Raw genomic sequence first — 20,921 nt, forward strand, 5'->3', positions numbered from 1 at the left:
GAGAAAGGGCATCCTTGTCTTTTGCCGGTTTTCAAAGGGAATGCTTCCTGGTTTTGCCCATTCAGTATTATATTGGCTGTGGGTCTGTCATAAGTAGCTCTTATTAGTTTGAGATATATTCCATCAATACCTAGTTTATTGAAAGTTTTTAGCATGATGAGGTATTGAATTTTGTCGAAGGCCTTTAATGCATCTATTGAGATAATCATGTGGTTTTTGACATTGGTTCTGTTTACGTGATAAATTGCATTTATTGATTTGCATATGTTGAACCAGTCTTGCATCCCAAGAATGAAGCCAACTTAATCATGGTGGATAAGCTTTTTGATGTGCTGCTAGATTCAGTTTGCCAGTATTTTATTGAGGATTTTCACATTGATGTTCATCAAGAATTTTGGCCTGAAATTTTCTTTTTTATGTGTGTGTCTCTGCCAAGTTTTGATATCATAAAATGAGTTAGACAGGAGTCCCTCTTTTTCTATGGTTTGGAATAGTTTCGGAAGGAATGGTATCAGCTCCTCTTTTTACCTCTGGTAGAATTCGGCTGTGAATCCGTCTGGTGCTGGACTTTTTTGGTAGGTAGGCTATTACTTAATGCCTCAATTTCAGAACTTGTTATTAGTCTATTCATGGATTTGACTTTTTTCTTGTTTAGACTTGGGAGGGTGTACATATCCAGGAATTTATCCATTTCTTCTAGATTTTCTAGTTTACTTGTGTAGAGGTGTTTATATATTGTCTGATAGTAGTTCATATTTCTGTGGAATCAGTGGTGATATCCCCTTTATCGTTTTATATTGCATCTATTTGATTCTTCTCTCTTTACTTCCTTGTTAGTCTGGCTAGCAATCTATCTATTTTGTTGATCTTTTTAAAAAACAGCTCCTGAGTTCACTGATATTTTTTGAAGGGTATTTCGTGTCTCTCTCTCCTTCAGTTCTGCTCTGATCTTTGTTATTTCTTGTCTTCTGCTAGCTTTTGAATTTGTTTGCTCTTGCTTCTCAAGTTCTTTTAATTGTGATGTTAGGGAGTTGATTTTAGATCTTTCCTGCTTTCTACTGTGGACATTTAGCGCTATAAATTTCCCTCTAGACACTGTTTTAAATGTGTCCCAGAGATTCTGGTATGCTGTTTTTTTGTTCTCATTGGTTTCAAAAAACCTATTTCTACCGTAATTTCGTTATTTACCCAGTAGTCATTCAGGAGAAGGTTGCTCAGTTTCCATGTAGTTGTGTGGTTTTGAGTAAGTTCCTTAATCCTGAGTTCTAATTTGATGGCACTGTGGTCTGAGAAACTGTTACAATTTCCGTTCTCTTGCATTTGCTGAGGAGTATTTTACTTCCAATTATGTGGTCAACTTTAGAATAAGTGTGATATGGTGCTGAGAAGAATGTATATTTTGTTGATTTGGGGTGGAGAGTTCTGTAGATGTCGATTAGGTCCTCTTGGTCCAGAGCTGAGTTCAAGTCCTAAATATCCTTGTTAATTATCTGTCTCATTGATCTGTCTAATATTGACCATATTTCTACACACTAACAATGAACTAGCTGAAAAAATTTCAAAACCAATCCCATTTACAATAGTATTAAATAAAGAAAAAAACTTAGGAATAAATTTAGCCAAGGAAGTGAATAACTGCTATACTAAAAACTGTAAAACACTAATGAAACAAACTAAATACACAAACAAATGAAAACATAGTCCACATTCATGGATTAGAATAACTAATCTTATTAAAATGTCCACACTTCCCAAAGCATTCTCTAAGTTCAACGCAATTCCTATCAAAATTCCAATGTCTTTCTTCACAGAAATAGAAGAAGATAATCATAACATTCATATGAAATGACAAAAGACCCCAAATAGTTAAAACAGTCTTTAGCAAAAGGAACAAAGGTGAAGGTATCACATTCTCTGACCTCAAAATATATTTTGAAGTTACTATATTCACAACAGCATGGTACTGGCATAAAAACAGGCCAATCAACCAATGGCACAGAATAGAAAGTCTAGACATAAACCCAAGTACTTGCAGTCTGTTTACTTTTTGACAAAGGTGCCAAAAACACTCAATGGGAAAAGAATACTCTAGTCAATAAATGGTGTTGGAAAAACTGAATATCCTCATACGGAAGGAAATTGGACCCTATTTCACACATGTATAAATGTCAACACAAAATGAATAAAGACTTAACTGTAAGACCAGAAACCACAAAACTACTAGAAGAAAACATAGGTGAAAATCTCCATGACATTTGTCTGTGCAATGATTTCTTGGATAGGACTCTAAAGGCACAAGCAACAAACGCAAACATAGACAAATGGAATTGCACCAAACTAAAAAGCTTCTTCAAAGAAAAGGAAAAAAAGAACACAGTGAGGAGAAAACTCACGGACTGGGTAAAAATACTGGCAAACCATAAATCTGATAAGGGACTGATACCCAAAATATAAAAGAAACAAAAAACAAGAAAACAAATAACCCAAGTAAAAAAGGATAAGAAAATATGAGGAAAAGTTTCTCCAAACAAACAAAAAAAGAGACACCAGAATCTGTGTACTTGAGAAAGAGAGCGTGCAGCAATTATGAGACACAGCATTGAATTCCATGCTACCTTGTCACAGAGCCAGAAAGCAAAACCAGGCCGAACTCAGCTAAGGACAACACACACAGGGAACATTTAAACCAGTCCTAGCTAGAGGGGAATCACACATCCCAGTTCTATGCCTTGACACTGCAGGCTAAAGTGCTCTGGATTCCTAAGTGAACTTGAAGGGCACTCTAAGCCACAAGGACGGCAACTCTTGTATTAGTCCTAGTGTTGAACTGGGCTCAGAGCCAGTGAACCTGGGAGGCATGCAAACTACTGAGACACCAGACAGGGTGGCAATGGGATTGCCTATACCACCCCACACAGCACAACTCAAGGCTCAAAAAGAGACCCCTTCCTTCTGCTTGAAGAAATGAGGGGTCAAGAGAAAAGAGAACTTTGTCTTGCATCTTGTATACCAGCTTAGCCACAGTAACATAGGGCATTCATCAGAGTCCTAAGGTCCCTTTTTCAGGCCCTCACTCCCAGACATTTCTACACACACCTGGGTCCAGAAGGCAACCCACTGCCTTGAATGAAGAACCCAGTCCTGGCAGGACCCATCACATGCTGACTAAAGAACTTTTGGGCCCTAAATAACCAGAAACAATACTCAGATATTACTCCTTGGGCCTTAGACGAAAGTTTGTGGGCTTCACATATGACTCAGCACATTCCCAGCTGTGGTAGCTGTGGGAAGAGATTCCTTCTATTCAAGAAAAGAAGAGGGAAAAGTAAAAGGGGACTTTATAAGTCAAAAGAGAAAGTAAGTAAAGAAAACAAGAGTCTTTGCCTAGAAATCCAGAGAAGTCTTCCAGATTTTATTCAAGACCATCAAGGTGGTACCTCTACAAATCTGCAAGAACCACAGAATTACTGGGTATAGGGTGCTCCCTAATGCAGATATGGCTTAGGTCAAAACACTCAAGTCCTTTCAAATATCTGGAAAGCCTTTGCAAGAATGACAGATACAAACAAGCCCAGACTAAAAATACTATGCTAACTACTTAACTCTTCAATGCCCAGAAACAGATGAACATTCACAAGCATCAAGACTACTCAAGAAAATATGACCTTCCAAAATGAACTAAATAAGGCATCAGAGACTAATCCTGGAGAAACAGAGATATGTGACATATCAGACAGAGAAATCAAAATAGCTATTTTGAGAAAACTCAAAGAAATTCAACATAATATAGAAAGACATTGAAATAATTTTTAAAACCAAGCAGAAATTCTGGAGTTGAAAAATAAAGTGATATGCAGAAGCATGCATCAGAGTCTTATAATAACAGAAATTATTAAGCAGAAGAAAGGATCAGCTTGAAGACAGGCTATTCAAAATACACATTTTAGAGGAGACAAAATAGAAAAGAATGAAAAACAAGGAAGCATGCCTATAGGATCTAGAAAATTATCTCTAAAGGGCAAATATAAGAATTATTGGCCTTAAAGAGGAGGTAGAGGAAAAGATAGGGGTTGCAAGCTCATTCAACGAGATAGTATCAGTAATATCAATTTTTAAGTACAAGAAGGTTACAGAATACCAGAGACATTGAACCCAAACAAAAATATCTAAAGGCATTTAATAATCAGACTCTTAAAGATCAAGAATTAAAAAAAAAAAAAGGATCCTAAAAGCAGCAAGGGGAAAAGAGACAAGTAACACACAAAGGAGCTCGAACATGTTTGGCAGCAGACTTTTCAGCGGAAACCTTACAGGCCAAGAGAGAGTGGCATGTCATATTTAAAGTGCTGAAGGAGAAAAACTCCTACCCTAAAATAGTGTATCTGGTGAAAATGTCCTTCAAACATGAAGGAAAAATAAAGTTCCCAAACAAACAAAAGCTGAGGGATTTCATCAATACCAGATCTATCCTACAAGATTGCTAAAGGGAGTACTTCAATCAGAAAGAGAAGAACAGTAATGAGCACTAAGAAATCATCTGAAGATATAAAACTCACCGGTAATAGTAAGTACACAGAAAAACACAGAATATTATAGCATCACAACTGTAATGTGTGAACTACTCTTAAGTAGAAAGACTCAACAATGAACCAATCAAAAGTAATACCTACAATGACTTTTAAAGTCGTAAAGAGTAAAATAAGACATAAATAGAAACAACAAAAAGCTGAAAAGTGGGCAGACAAAATTATGGTGTAGAGGTTTTATTAGTTTTATTTTTCCTTTTTTGTTTCTTTATGTGATCAGTTTTAAGTTGTCATCAGTTTAAAATAATGGATAAGAGAGAATTTGCAAACTTCACAATAACCTCAAATCAAAAAAGATACAATGGTTACACAAAAAATAAAAACTAAGAAATTAAAATCATACCACCAGAGAAAATGAACTTCACTAAAAAGTGAAGAAAAGAAGGAAGACAAGACTACAAAACAAACAGAAAACAAATAATAAAATGGGAGGGGGCAAATCATTACTTATCAATAATAACATTGAATGTAAAAGGACAAAACTCTCCAATCAAAAGACATACAGTAACTGAATGGATTAAAAAATCAAGATCAAATGACTCTTGCCTACAAAAAATGCATTTCTCCTGTAAAGACACACATAGACTGAAAATAAAAGGATGGAAAAGAGAGATTCCATGCCAATAGAAACCAAAAAAGAACAAAGTAGCTATACTTATATTTGAAAAGACAGATTTCAAGACGAAAACTGTAAGAGACAAAGGTTATCTGTCTCATAGGACAGATCTCGTACCGATGAAATCATTCAGCTTTTGTTTGCCTGGGAAAGTCTTTCTCTTTCATGTTTGAAGGACATTTTCACTGGATATACTATTCTAGAATAAAAGTTATTCTTTTCTTCACTACTTTAAATCTTCAGAAGATCACTATGACCCCATAATGATAAAGGGGTCAATTGAACAAGAGCAAATAACAATTTTAAATATAATACACCCAATGCTGGAGCACCCAAACATATAATTATTATTAGAGCTAGAGGGAAAGGTAGATTTCAATACAATAACAGCTAAACACTTCAATACCCCACTTTCAACAGTAAATAAATCTCCCAGATGGAAAATCAACAAAGAAGCATTGGACTTAATCTGCAGTATGGACCAAATGGATCTAGCAGATATTTACAGAACATTTCATGTAATGGCTACATAATACACATTCTTCACCTCAGCACATGGATCATTTTCAAGGACAAACCATATGTTAGGTCGCAAAACAAGTTTCCTTTTGAGACAAGATCTCACTCCATTACCCAGGCTGGAATGCAGTGGCTCACAGCAGTTTCAGCCTCCTAGGCTCAAGCAGTCCTACCATCTCAGCCCCGCCCCCACCCCCAACCCCCAGTAGCTGGGACTACAAGTGTGTGCCGCCACATCTGGATAATATTTTGTACTTTTAGTAGGGACAGGGTTTCACTATGTTTCCCAGGCTGGTCTCGAACCTCTGGACTCAAGCAATCTGCCCACCTCAGCCTCCCAAAGTTCTAGGATTACAAGTATGAGCCACTGCACCCAGCCATAAAGCAAGTCTTAAAACATTAAATAATAATAATAATAATATCAAGCATCTTCTCTGACCACAATAGAAAAAAAAAAGCTAGAAATCAATAACAAGAGGAATTTTCAAAACTATACAAACACATGGAAATTAATATTCTCCTGAATGATCAGTAACTAAAGGCAAAATTAAGAAGAAAATCTTTAAAATGAATGATAATGGAAATGCAATATACTAAAACCTATGGGATACAGTAAAAGCAGTACTAAGATGAAAGGTTATAGCTATAATGCATTCCTCAAAAAGAATATCTTCATATAAATAACCTAATGATGTATCTTAATGAACTAGAAAAGCAAGAGCAAACCAAACCCAAAATTATAGAAGATAAGAAATAATTAAGATTACAGCAGAAATAAAATGAATTTGAAAGGATAATAATACAAAAATATCAATAAAACAAAAAGTTGATTTTCTGAAAAGATACATAAAATTGACAAACCTTTAGCCACATTAAGATGAAAAGAGAGAATATCCCAATAAATAAAATCAGAGAGGAGAAAGGAGACATTACAACTGATACTGCAGAAATTCAACGGGTAATTAGTGGCTACTACGAGGAACCATATGCCAATAAATTGGAAAACTAGAAGAAATGGATAAATTCCTAGACAAATACAACCTATTCAAGATTGAACCAGGAATAAATCCAAAACATGAACTGACCAATAACAAGGAACAAGATCAAAGGCATAATAAAGAGCCTTAATAGCTAAGAAAAGTCTGGGACCTAATGGCTTTACTGCTGAATTCTACCAAACATTTAAAGAACAACTAATACCAAACCTACTCAAACTATTCTGAAAAACTAGAGGGGGGAGTACTTCCAAACTCATTCTACAAGGCCAATATTACCCTGATACCAAAACCAGACAAAGACTCATCAAAAAAAACCAGCAAAAACTATTGGCCATTACTATTGATCAATATATATAAACAAACCTCAGCAAAATACTAGCAAGCCAAATTCAACAACAAATTTTTAAAATTCCTTATCATGGCCAAGTGGGATTTATCTCAGGGATGCAAGAATAGTTCAACATACACAAATAAATCATATCATATCATCATACATCATATCAATAAAATGGAGGACAAAAACCACACAATCATGTCAATTGATACTGAAAAAACATTTGATAAAATTCAATATCCCTTCAGGATAAAAACCTTCAAAAATCTAGGTATAGAAAAATCATGGCCCTGCCCCAAAGCCTGTTCCATTCTCAGTGAAAATCAACACCAATTTAGGCACGTGTCTGTTTAGGATCCCTAATAGTCATAAGACACTGTCAACTCCAATTTCAGCTTGATTGTATAGCATATTGGTCTACACTTATCTGACAAGATGATGATTTGTCATCTCAGAGAATGACAATTCCAGCTTTATAGGATGCAATTCTTCTTTTCTTTTTTTTTGAGACAGAGTCTCACTCTGTTGCCCAGGCTGGAGTGCAGTGGTGCGAAGTCGGCTCACTGCAACCTCTGCCTCCCAGGTTCAAGTGATTCTCATGCCTCAGCCTCCTGAGTAGCTGAGATTACAAGTGTGACCCACCACACCCGGCTAATTTTTGTGTTTTTAGAAGAGGCAGGTTTCGCCACATTGGCTAGGATGGTCCTGAACTCCTGACCTCAAGTGATTCACCTGCCTTGGCCTCTCAAACTGGTAGGAATGCAGGCATGAGCCACCATGCCCAGCAATAGTCTAATTCTTATACACATCTTTGTGACAAGACAGTATTCATAGAGGATTGCCCAAAGAACATGCAGTCCATCTGTTCCTCTAGGTTGGTCACTGTGAACCACTCTTTTCCACCCAAATACCCTACCCTCTGAATCCGTGGCTCACCACAGCAGTGATTATTGGAAGAACTTTTAACTTTTTTACTCATTTGTATGTGAAATTTTCATGCAAGAACTCACACTGATATCTTACAAAGTCAAATTTGACTCCTGCTTGTCTATAAACCAATCAAAATAACAAAATAAAAAAGTTCTTAGGTCTGTGGATCTCATGAAGACACAGTAGATTGGTGAGTATCAGAGGACAGGAAGGGTAGGAGAAAGGATGAAGAAGAAAAAAGGCTCCTCCATAAAAAGAGTATTAGGTTTAGGAAAAGTCAATGTAGTTCAATAGAAGGAAAACTCTTTGAAGAATCAGAATACAGGAATCCTCCTGGAAAAAAGCATTTACAGTGAGAAACACAAGGTTTTAGAACTTTGTTGATGTACGATGACAATGTGATTAAAAGGTGGGTGCAATGAAATACAAATGATAATGAAGGACAAAAATTATTCTTAGCCTAATAATAAAGAAATACTTTTTTTTTAAGAATACTTCTTTAAGCTAATAAAGATCTACTATAATGTGCTGGTAAATAACAGGTCAACAGAGAAAGTGGGGAGCACTGATTTTAGCATTTGTCAATTTCAATGATGTGAATAGTTCAACCATGGCTGATTTGAACTGATCAACATGTCAATGAATGTGAAGTTGGGAAAAGATGTCTACAGTTACACCTTTGGAGCTGGTATGAGCTGCCTCCAACACACCACTGAGTCAATCTTAATGATCAGCTCATATCACTGTTAATGGTGCAATACAAGAAGCTTATGATCAGAAGCCAAAAAAGGATGTCTGCTATCACTAGTACTACTTATCATTTGGTCAGTGTCTAGAACAATGACTCTTAAACATAGCTTCTAGAAACATCTGAGAAGCTTTTAAAAAGAACAATACCCAGGTTCCACCTACATCATGTAAACCAGAATCTGTGATTCAGATGAATCCTGATACTTTTTAAAACTCTTCACTGAGTTTAATGAACAGCAAAGGTGGTGAGGCACTGGATTCTCAATTTAATTTTAAAAAGAAACAAAAACAGAAAAGTTAAACCTATTGGAAAGGAGATAGAATAATTATTATTTACCTAGCATATAACTGTCTAACTTAAAAATGCAAGATAGATAGAGGGGACTCAAGATGGCGCTGTGAGAACAACCCAGGATTGGAGCCCGCGTTGAATTCGCAAACGGTGAGTCAGTGCTGCATTTCCAGACTGATCTTTGTTGCCCACAGAACGGGGAAACTCCCAAGTATAAAAAGACACGGGACGCCAGGCAGTAGGTCTGCCTGGCGAAGCCGGCAGCCGGGGCGGCGGCGGCCGGCCCTACCCAGCAATCCCCACAGGGCGCGCTTCTCCGGGTGCCTTCTTGAACCGGCAACCTGAGACTTGAGAGGGCTGGACTTGAGACTGAACGAGACTTGCACAGTAGCCCAGCCCAGGGGATTGCAGGGACAGATCGCTTGGGATACCCAGTGGGACGAACAAAACCGCGATTTCAAACTATCCCGGGCAGACGGTCCGAGACGCTCTGTGGGGGAGGGGCATCCACCACTACGGAGGCAACCTGCCCCAACTGATATACACGCCCACTGCTGAGGCAGCCAGCCGTTGCCGAGGCAACCCGCCCCAACTGAGATACACGCCCACTGCTGACGCAGCCAGCGGTTGCCGAGGCAACCCGTCCCTACTGAGATACACGCCCACTGCTGACACAGCCTACCGTTGCTGAGGCAACACGCTACAACGAAGAGACTCCGCCGCAGGGCGTGGCGGAGACCACAGCAGAGCCGGCAGGAACAGCGCGAATCACACAACAGCAGGGCGGAGCCTCGGAAGCCAAACAGTGGCTAGTCTGCCTTTGAGCTGGGCAGGACACCTGATCGGATATCCAAAAATAAAGCCCAAACCCCTCAACACAGAGCATTTGAGAAAAAAAAAGGGTTGTTTAATGAGCTGTGTTGCAGCAGAATCAAACATAGCAGCCTAACAGCCCTGAATGAACAACAGAGTGCACAGCTCAGCAATTAAACCCCTATAAAGTACAAACTGTCTCCTCAAGCAGCTCCCTGACCCCTCTATATCCAAAAGACTGTCATTAGGCAGGCATCATCCTGGGACAAAGAGAGCAGAAAAAGAAACTGGTAGCATCCCTCGCTGTGCCACGGCTACTAGAGGTACACCCCAGACAAGCAGGGTCTGGAGCGGACCTCAACAGTCGTACAGCGAAGGGGCTAGACTGGTAGAAGGAAAACCAAGCAACAGAAATACTTCATCATCAACATTCTGGGTGTCCACTCAGAGACCCAAACGAAAAGTCAGCAACTACGCAGACGACCAGCGGACAAATCCACAAAGATGGGAAGAAACCAGCGCAAAAAGGAGGAAAACACCCGAAACCAGAACACATCGCCTCCTAGAAAGGACCAAAACTCCTCACCAGCAAGAGAACAAAGCTGGACGGAGAATGACTGTGACGAAATGACGGAATTAGACTTCAGAAGATGAATAATGAGAAACTTTTGTGAGCTAAAAGATCATGTATTAAATCAATGCAAAGAAACTAAGAACCTTGAAAAAAGATTTGAAAAAAGATTCGAGGAAATGATAACAAGAATGGATACCTTAGAGAGGAATATGAATGAATTAAAGGAGCTGAAAAACACAATACGAGAACTTCGTGAAGCAAACGCAAGTTTCAATAGCCGAATTGACCAAGCAGAAGAAAGAATATCTGCAGTCGAAGACCAACTCAATGAAATAAAACGAGAAACCAAGATCAGAGAAAAAAGCGCAAAAAGGAATGAACAAAGTCTCCAAGAAATGTGGGACTATGTGAAAAGACCTAACCTGCGTTTGATAGGTGTACCAGAAGGGGACGAAGAGAATGAATCCCAGCTGGAAAATACTCTTCAGGACATCATCCAGGAAAATTTCCCCCACCTAGCAAGACAAGCCAACACTCAATTGCAGGAAATACAGAGAACACCACAAAGATATTCCGCAAGAAGAGCAACCTCAAGGCACATAATCGTCAGATTCAACAGGGTTGAAATAAAGGAGAGAATACTAAGGGCAGCCAGAGAGAAAGGTCGGGTCACCCACGAAGGGAAGCCCATCAGACTCACAGCAGATCTCTCAGCAGAAACACTACAAGCCAGAAGAGAGTGGGGGCCAATATTCAACATTCTTAAAGAAAAGAACTTTCAACCCAGAATTTCATATCCAGCCAAACTGAGCTTCAGAAGTGAAGGAAGAATAAAATCCTTTGCGAACAAGCAAGTACTCAGAGATTTTGTCACCACCAGGCCTGCTTTACAAGAGCTCCTAAAAGAGGCACTACACATAGAAAGGATCAATCAGTACCAGCCATTCCAAAATCACACTGAATGCTAAAGAGCTTCAACATAATGAAGAATCTACAACAACTAACAGGCAAAACAGCCACTTAGCATCAAAATGGCAGTATCAAATTCACACATAACAATATTAACCCTAAATGTAAATGGACTAAATGCACCAATCAAAAGACACAGACTGGCAAATTGGATAAAAATCCAAAACCCATCAGTGTGCTGTATCCAGGAAACCCATCTCACGTGCAAGGATACACAAAGGCTCAAAATAAAGGGATGGAGGAAGATTTACCAAGCTAATGGAAAGCAAAAAAAAGCAGGAGTTGCAATTCTCATCTCTGATAAAATAGACTTTAAAGCAACAAAGATCAAAAGAGACAAAGAAGGCCATTACATAATGGTAAAAGGATCGATACAACAAGAAGAGCTAACGATCCTAAACATATATGGACCCAACACAGGAGCACCCAGATACATATGGCAAGTTCTTAATGACTTACAGAAGGACTTAGACTCCCACACAATAATAGTGGGAGACTTTAACACTCCACTGTCAATACTAGACAGATCAACCAGACAGAAAATCAACAAGGATACCCAGGGCTTGAACTCAGACCTGGAGCAAGCAAACCTGGTGGACATTTACAGAACTCTCCACCCCAAATCCACAGAATACACATTCTTCTCAGCACCACATCACACCTACTCTAAAATTGACCACATAATTGGAAGTAAAGCACTGCTCAACAAATGCAAAACAACTGAAATCATAACAAACAGCCTCTCAGACCATAGTGCAATCAAGTTAGAACTCAGAATTCAGAAACCGACCCAGAACCGCACAGCTTCATGGAAACTGAACAACTGGCTCTTGAATGTTGACTGGGTAAACAACGAAATGAAGGCAGAAATAAAGAAGTTCTTCGAAACCAATGAGAATGAAGACACAACGTGCCAGAACCTCTGGGACACATTTAAAGCAGTCTCTAGAGGAAAGTATATAGCAATAAGTGCCCATATGAGGAGAATGGAGAGATCCAAAATTGACACCCTATCGTCAAAATTGAAAGAGCTAGAGGAGCAAGATCAAAAAAACTCAAAACCCAGCAGAAGACAAGAAATTACTAAGATCAGAGCTGAGCTGAAGGAGATTGAGACAAGAAAAACCCTTCAAAAAATCAATAAATCCAAGAGCTGGTTTTTTGAAAAGATCAACAAAATAGACAGACCACTAGCCAGATTGATTAAAAATAAAAGAGAGAACAACCAAATAGATGCAATAAAAAATGATAAAGGGGAAATCACCACAGATTCCACAGAAATTCAAACCATCATCAGAGAATATTACAAACAACTCTATGCACATAAACTAGTAAACCTGGAAGAAATGGATAAATTCCTGGACTCCTGTGTCCTCCCAAGCCTAAACCAGGAGGAAGCTGAAACTATGAATAGACCAATAACAAGGTCTGAAGTTGAGGCAGCAATTAAGAGCCTACCTCACAAAAAAAGCCCGGGTCCAGATGGGTTCGCAGCCAAATTCTACCAGACACACAAGGAGGAGCTGGTACCATTCCTTCTAAAACTATTTCAAACAATCCAAAAAGAGGGAATCCTTCCCAAATCATTTTATGAGACCAACATCATCCTTATACCAAAACCCGGCAGAGACCCAACGAGAAAAGAAAACTTCAGGCCAATATCCATGATGAACATAGATGCAAAAATCTTCAATAAAATATTGGCAAGCCGATTGCAACAGCAAATCAAAAAACTTATTCATCATGATCAAGTAGGATTCATCCCGGGGATGCAAGGCTGGTTCAACATACGCAAGTCTATCAACGTAATTCACCACATAAACAGAACCAAAAACAAAAACCACATGATTATCTCAATTGACGCAGAGAAGGCATTTGACAAAATTCAACAGCCCTTTATGCTAAAAACCCTCAATAAACTCGGTATCGATGGAACGTATCTCAAAGTAATAAAAGCTATTTATGACAAACCAACAGCCAATATCATACTGAATGGGCAAAAACTGGAAGCATTCCCTTTGAAATGTGGTACTAGACAAGGATGCCCTCTCTCACCACTCCTATTCAATATAGTACTGGAAGTTCTAGCCAGAGCAATCAGGCAAGAAAAAGAAATAAAGGGTATTCAAATAGGAAAGGTGGAAGCCAAATTGTCTCTATTTGCAGACGACATGATAGTATACCTAGAAGACCCCATCGCATCAGCCCAAAAACTCCTGAAACTGATAAACAACTTCAGCAAAATCTCAGGATATAAAATCAATGTGCAAAAATCACAAGCATTCGTCTACACCAATAACAGACTTAAAGAAAGCCAAATCAAGAGCGAACTGCCATTCGCAATTGCTACAAAAAGAATAAAATACCTTGGAATACAACTCACAAGGAACGTAAGGGACCTCTTCAAGGAGAACTACAAACCACTGCTCAACGAAATCAGAGAGGACACAAACAGATGGAGAAACATTCCATGTTCATGGTTAGGAAGAATTAATATCGTGAAAATGGCTATACTGCCCAAAGTAATTTACAGAATCAACGCTATCCCCATCAAGCTACCATTGACTTTCTTCACAGAACTGGAAAATACCACCATGAACTTCATATGGAACCAAAAGAGAGCCCGCATAGCCAAGTCAATTCTAAGCAAAAAGAACACAGCGGGGGGCATCACACTACCGGATTTCAAACTATACTACAAGGCTACAGTCATCAAAACAGCATGGTACTGGTACCAAAACAGAGATATAGACCAATGGAACAAAACAGAGGCACCGGAGGCAACACAACATACATACAACTATACAATCTTTGATAAACCTGACAAAAACAAGCAATGGGGCAAGGATTCCATGTTTAACAAATGGTGTTGGGAAAACTGGCTAGCCATGTGCAGAAAGCAGAAACTGGACCCCTTCCTGACACCTTACACTAAAATTAACTCCAGATGGATTAAAGACTTAAACATAAGACCTGGCACCATAAAAACCCTAGAAGGAAATCTAGGCAAAACTATCCAGGACATAGGAGTAGGCAAGGACTTCATGAACAAAACACCAAGAGCATTGGCAACAAAAGCCAAAATAGACAAATGGGACCTAATCAAACTCCACAGCTTCTGCACGGCAAAAGAAACAGTCACTAGAGTGGATCGGCAACCAACAGAATGGGAAAAAATTTTCGCAGTCTACCCATCTGACAAAGGGCTGATATCCAGAATTTACAAAGAACTCAAGCAGATTTACAAGAAAAAAACAAACAAGCCCATTCAAAAGTGGGCAAAGGATATGAACAGATACTTTACGAAAGAAGACATATATGAGGCCAACAATCATATGAAAAAATGCTCATCGTCACTGGTCATCAGAGAGATGCAAATCAAAACCACATTGAGATACCATCTCACGCCAGTTAGAATGGCGATCATTGAAAAATCTGGAGACAACAGATGCTGGAGAGGATGTGGAGAAAAAGGAACACTTTTACACTGTTGGTGGGAGTGTAAATTAGTTCAACCATTGTGGAAGACAGTGTGGCGATTCCTCAAGGCCTTAGAAATAGAAATTCCATTTGACCCAGCAATCCCATTACTGGGTATATATCCAAAAGACTATAAATCGTTCTACTATAAGGACACATGTACACGAATGTTCATTGCAGCACTGTTTACAATAGCAAAGACCTGGAATCAACCAAAATGCCCATTGATAATAGACTGGATTGGAAAAATGTGGCACATATACACCATGGAATATTATGCAGCAATCAGAAATGATGAGTTCGTGTCGTTTGTAGGGACATGGATGAATCTGGAAAACATCATCCTCAGCAAACTGACACAAGAACAGAAAATGAAACACCGCATCTTCTCACTCATAGGTGGGTGATGAAAAATGAGAACACATGGACACAGGGAGGGGAGTACTAAACACTGGGGTCTATTGGGGGGAAAAGGGGAGGGCCAGTGGGAGGGGGAGGTGGGGAGGGATAGCCTGGGGAGAAATGCCAAATGTGGGTGAAGGGGAGAAGAAAAGCAAAGCACACTGCCATGTGTGTACCTACGCAACTGTCTTGCATGCTCTGCTCATGTACCCCAAAACCTATAATCCAATAAAAAATTTAAAAAAAAAAAAAAATGCAAGATAAACTACTGATACTTTTTTTTTCTTTGTAGAAAGGGTCTCATTCTGTCACCCAGGCTACAGTGCTTTCACTGCAGCCTCAAACTCCTGGGCTCAAGGGACCCCTCCTCCTCTGCCTCCCAATTAGCTAGGACTATAGGCTGCACCACCATGCCCGGCAATTTTTCTATTTTTTATTTTTGTAGAGATGGGGTCGCATTATGTTTCCCAGGCTGGTCTAGAACTCCACCTGCATTGGCTTTACAAAGTGCTAGAATTACAAGCATGAGCCACCATGCTTAGCCCTATTGATACATTTTTAACATTAATAAGAAAGCTTGTTAAAATTTCTGGTCAGTGAATAAAGATATAAAAGTCATAAGCATCCTATATACTAGTAATAGCCACTTCAAAATTGTAACAGAAAAAATGGCACTGTGTGTGTGTGTGTCTGTGTGCACGCGCGCATGAGAGAGCAAGAGAGGAGAGAGATTTATTTAAGTCTCAGAATTAATATAAATAAATATGCAGGACTTACCTAAAGAAAAGTATTACACACAAAAAAAAACTTGTATAAATGAAAAACAAAATTTTGTTATCCTGGATAGAAAGACTAAATATTACAAGTTGTCAACTTGATTCCAATTAATTAATAGATTAAGTATAATTGTAATCAAAATGTCAACTAGCCAATTTTCTGGAATGTGATAAAATAATGTAAAGTCTACATGGAATAATAAAGTAGCAAAACAAATGAAACATTTTTTAAACAGAATAACTTTGGAAAGTTTTGCTACTCAAAAGGAAAATGATTAATAATGTGGCATGGTCATAGTAGTATTATAGTAGAATAGTTAGGCCAGTGGAAAAAAATGAAAGCTCTCAGAATAAGACCATCGTGTAAATATAAGAACTTAATATACAGTAAAAGCAGCATTTTAAATTGGTGGGGAAAAAAGAAGAATTGTTTTAAAAAAAATGGAACATAGACAATTAGCTATTTGGGAAAAAAATAAGATCTCTATTTCACAAGCAAACAACACATTCAATTTCAAGTGCATGGAGGAGATAAAATGTAAAATACAATGACTAAACAATACAAAGAAAACAGAAGTGTATTTTAATAGGTTCTTGGGTTAAGGAATGACTTTCTAAACATATGGAGAAAATAAAGCTTTGAATGCACCCTGGAGCATGCCATGTATCTAGAGCAAGGGTGACAAGCTCTAAAAACTAGCACAGAGATGACCACTTAAGAGCTGTACTGGGGTCATGATTTGGTAGGGTATGCATTAAACTTTGTATCTCAAAACTGAGTCTACAGCCAGGTACCAAATTGCATGAGAGTCACTTGGGGAGATGTTTAAAATGCAGATTCCTTGATCCCAATGCAAGAGATTAATTCATTGGGTCCACGCTGAGGACTGGTAATTCGTATTTAAAAAAAACCATAATGTCTCAAAGGTGATTCTAGGATGAGGCTGGTTTGTAGAATTGCTGTCTAAATATTGCTAAGTCATCTACCACGTAATGTGATGGATAATAAGATTGGAAGTAAAAATAATCAAAGTAAATATATTGGTAAAGATTCTAACCACCACACTCAAATAAAAACACAATGCTATTTTTAAATTCAGAGACAAAACAACTATAGAAAGTTACAATAGCTCACCAAAAGTACATAGATCATGTCAGAGTGACCCAGTTAATTCAGGAAATGGTAGATAATATAATATTACTGTGAAAAAATCTAGTTGCATGAATAGTAAGCCCAGCTCTGATTAATTGCAGTTGATAAAACAGATCAAGTGAGAGGAAAAACAAGTGACTAATAGAAAGTGTGGGCAGAAATAAGCCCATAACGCTCTGACATAAGCCACGAAGGCAGTAATGACTAATGCGAAGATTGATTAATTTCAGACTCTTAATCATCACCCCTCATCTTCAATTATAAAACCCAGGGATGCCAGAATAAAGGAAAGGCCACTTGTTCTTTCGTTATTGCTGTTTATAAGACAAGTGTGTGTACTAAGTAAAAAAAAATCCAACCACTGAACAACAAATGTTATAATCCGTGGAGGTGGAAGATTTCCAAAACCTTAATAACTAATATTGGCACACGGTTTTGTTACTCAATAGAGATGCTGGCTGTAACCACCAGAAATAGCCATACTGGTACCTACTAGCAATTTTAGGCCAGGCTTCTAATATATATGTAAAGAAAAAGGTGCTACCTGAAAAAAGGGTGGAGGCTACCCTAGTTAGCAGGTTAAAATAAACCCATACACCCATTGATTCTCCCTGTATTCAAACTATATCAAGATTATTAATAATATTTATAACCTTGAGGCAAAATTTATATTTTAGCAAGTCTACCCAAAGTATGTATCGGGATCAACTTAGGCACAAATATGTCATTATATAAAAGAAAAAAACTAGCATGCTAAAGAGAAAAATTATTGAAAAGATTATGGTATATTTTTGTATCATAATATCATATAGCCATTAAAATATTTACAAAGTATTTTTATCTATATAGAAAACATTAAGACAATTGTTGACTATGTAAATCAAAATTTCCAAACACATCCTCCACAAAACAACATAGAGCCACCAGAAAAACATATAGCCTTCATGTAACAAAAAGAAACAAAACACCCACATAATAAAAGACTTAGATATTAAATAGAAAGTAGGAAAAAAAACAAGAAATCCCAGAAAGTTATGACGCATATTACCTCTATAGGTCTTTCCAGGGAGCAAGGACAATGCTGAAATGAGTGTGTTAATGAGAAAAGAAGGGGCTGGTAGCCTAAGATTAATCTGAATTCACAACCAGAAAGACAAAGTCCACACAAAGCATAAAAATAATGACAAAACTGGGGTAGATAAGAGCATTGGGGAAAAGTTTTCTATGCAGTCTTCAAAAGGCAGACATTGAAAGGTATCATTTGTAAGAGTCAAGGTGGCAAAAATAAGGGAGAGATACCCTGTGAAGACTGGGTGGTTAAAGAAATGTGAAGCAAAAGAGGAAAATTCAGGGATGGTCAAAGGTCTACCAGGCAAATAGAATCAATATCAGACAACATAGATTTCAAGCCAAAAAGCATTAAATAAAACAAAGAACACTTTATTTTATTTATTTATTTATTTGAGAGGAAGTTTTGCTCTGTGGCCCGGGCTGGAGTTTAGTGGTGCAATCTCAGCTCACTACAACCTCCCACTTCCAAGGTTCAAGCAATTCTCCTGCCTTAGCCTTCTCAAGTTGCACTACAGGCACATGCCATGACACCTGGCTTATTTTTGTATTTTTAGTAGAGACGGGGTTTTGGCATGTATGCCAGGCTAGTCTTGAACTCCTGGCCTCAAGGGATCCACCTGCCTCGGCCTCCCAAAGTGCTGGGATTGCAGGCATGAGCCACCATGCCTGGCCGCAAAGAACAGTTTAAATGCTAAAAACCATTGTCCAAATAAAGATATGGCAATTTTTAAATAGCTGTGCATCAAGTAATACAGCCACCACCTTTATAAAGCAAAAATACAGGAGATGCAAGGAGAGGTATATAAAAGAACACTAAAAATAAGAAACTTTAAGACATAATTTTCATTAAACAACAAATCAAGTGGATAAATAGTAAGTAAAGATGTGGAAGACCTAAATAACAATCTTACAGATAATATATCAAATTTTATGTCCTGGTAATAGAGACTGCACTTCTCAATTTCACATGAAACACTAACAAAAAGTGATCATATATTAAATTACAAAAAAAAAGTATCAGTAAGTTCCATAAAGTTGACATGTTATAAACATTATCTAATAATAATGTGATAAAGCTAGAAATCACTTTTTAAGTCCATTCCACACGGGAAATTTTAAGCTTTCTCTTAAATAATTCTTTAAAGAAAGAAATACAAATTATAATCACAGAATGTTTTTAAAACATGATCATGAAAACACTGCATATCAAAATCTATGGGGTAAATTTAATGAGGTGATTAGAGGAAAATTCACTAACTTAAACACGTTCATCAATAAAAGAATTAAAAGTAAATTTACATTCTTAGCTAAAAAGGCAAAAGAAACAACACAGTAAATGAAAAGGAAAATAGTAACATAAGAGCAGAAATTAATGAGGTAGAGAATAGAAAAACAGATCTAATGCTAAATCAAAATCACAATTTTCTGAAAAAATTAACAAAGACAAGCCATAACCTAACTTTATCAAAAAAGAAGAAATATACAAGCAAGTACAAATATACCAGGGGTGACAAACAAATTTAAATGTCAGGAGAATTCAGCAATACAGAATTCACAAATAAAAAGGACTGGCTTGTATCTCAATAGAAAAAGAAACAAAGGACTTGGAGCCCCTGGTGAGGAGCCGGAGCTTCCGCCGCACTTACCACTCCCGGTCCCTGGCCCTTCAGCGGCCTGGTGAGAGGGGCGACGCTGCAGCGGCCCAGGGAGTTCTGGAAGGCGCTAGAGAGTCCCAGTTTCCCCCGAAGCGGCTGCTTGGCGCCCCTCTGCCCGACCCCACTCCGGACCTCAGGCACTGGGACGTCAAGCCGCCGTCGCTGCCGCCGCTTCAGATGCAGACCCCACCACCAAGTCTGCAGCAGCCCGCCCCACCCGGCAGCGAGAGGCGCCTTCCAACTCCGGAGCAAATTTTTCGGAACACAAAACAAGAATCTAGCCGTTATCAGAGGTGGAGACATTTAGAAGTTGTTCTTAATCAGAGTGAAGCTTGTGCTTCAGAAAGTCAACCTCACTCCTCAGCACTGCTAGCACCTGGCTCTCCAGGTTCCTAATGGATAAAGAAGGACAAGCCCACCTTTACCCTCTGACAAATTGAAGTAACATGTGAGCGTGTCTTAGACTATGAAGATAAGATTTGGGAGGAGTATGAGCAAATCCTCAATGCTAAACTAGCAGAACAATATGAATGAATCTTTTGTGAAATTCACACATGATCAGATTATGCAGCGGTATGAGACAAAGCCAACAAGCTATGTGTCCTGAAGCTTTGTTGCATATCTGGGTACCAGGTTTGATCTCAAGAGATGGCTGCTGTACACTTTCTGCCACTGGTTTGATATCACATTTCAGCTCCACCTTTGCATCCTGAGAACAGCCGAACATTTCTGCAGGTTCATCAACTTGAAAGACATTAAAACTTTCTAATTGCCAGACACATTTTGTTTCTTTTTCGCTGGTCCAGTAAACAGCTGTGCCCTACTGTGAAAGAGTTTCCAAACAAAAATACCTGGAGCAGCAGTTTAGCAAAATATGCCTTCAGTGGCACTCAACAGATGGAGTTTCCCGAAGTACAATTCTGTAAGAAGTGTGTGAGAGAGTGTGTGTTTGTGTATTTCAAGTTATTATTTGCATTGTGCAATTTTTTTTTTTTTTTTATCT

At 38.4% G+C, this 20,921-nt stretch overlaps 1 protein-coding gene and 1 pseudogene across 10 annotated transcripts in view; one reads left to right on the forward strand and one right to left on the reverse strand.

Annotated features, from left to right (window-relative positions):
* Positions 1-20,921, reverse strand: part of OPHN1 (oligophrenin 1) — a 426,354-nt gene that overhangs the window by 103,951 nt on the left and 301,482 nt on the right. The gene's annotated exons all lie outside the window — the stretch shown is intronic.
* On the forward strand, positions 8,617-20,643 carry LOC108589735 (akirin-1 pseudogene; annotated as a pseudogene).

Source organism: Callithrix jacchus, chromosome X (genome assembly GCF_049354715.1).
Source record: "Callithrix jacchus isolate 240 chromosome X, calJac240_pri, whole genome shotgun sequence".
In the NCBI taxonomy this organism is placed as follows: Eukaryota; Metazoa; Chordata; class Mammalia; order Primates; family Cebidae; genus Callithrix; species Callithrix jacchus.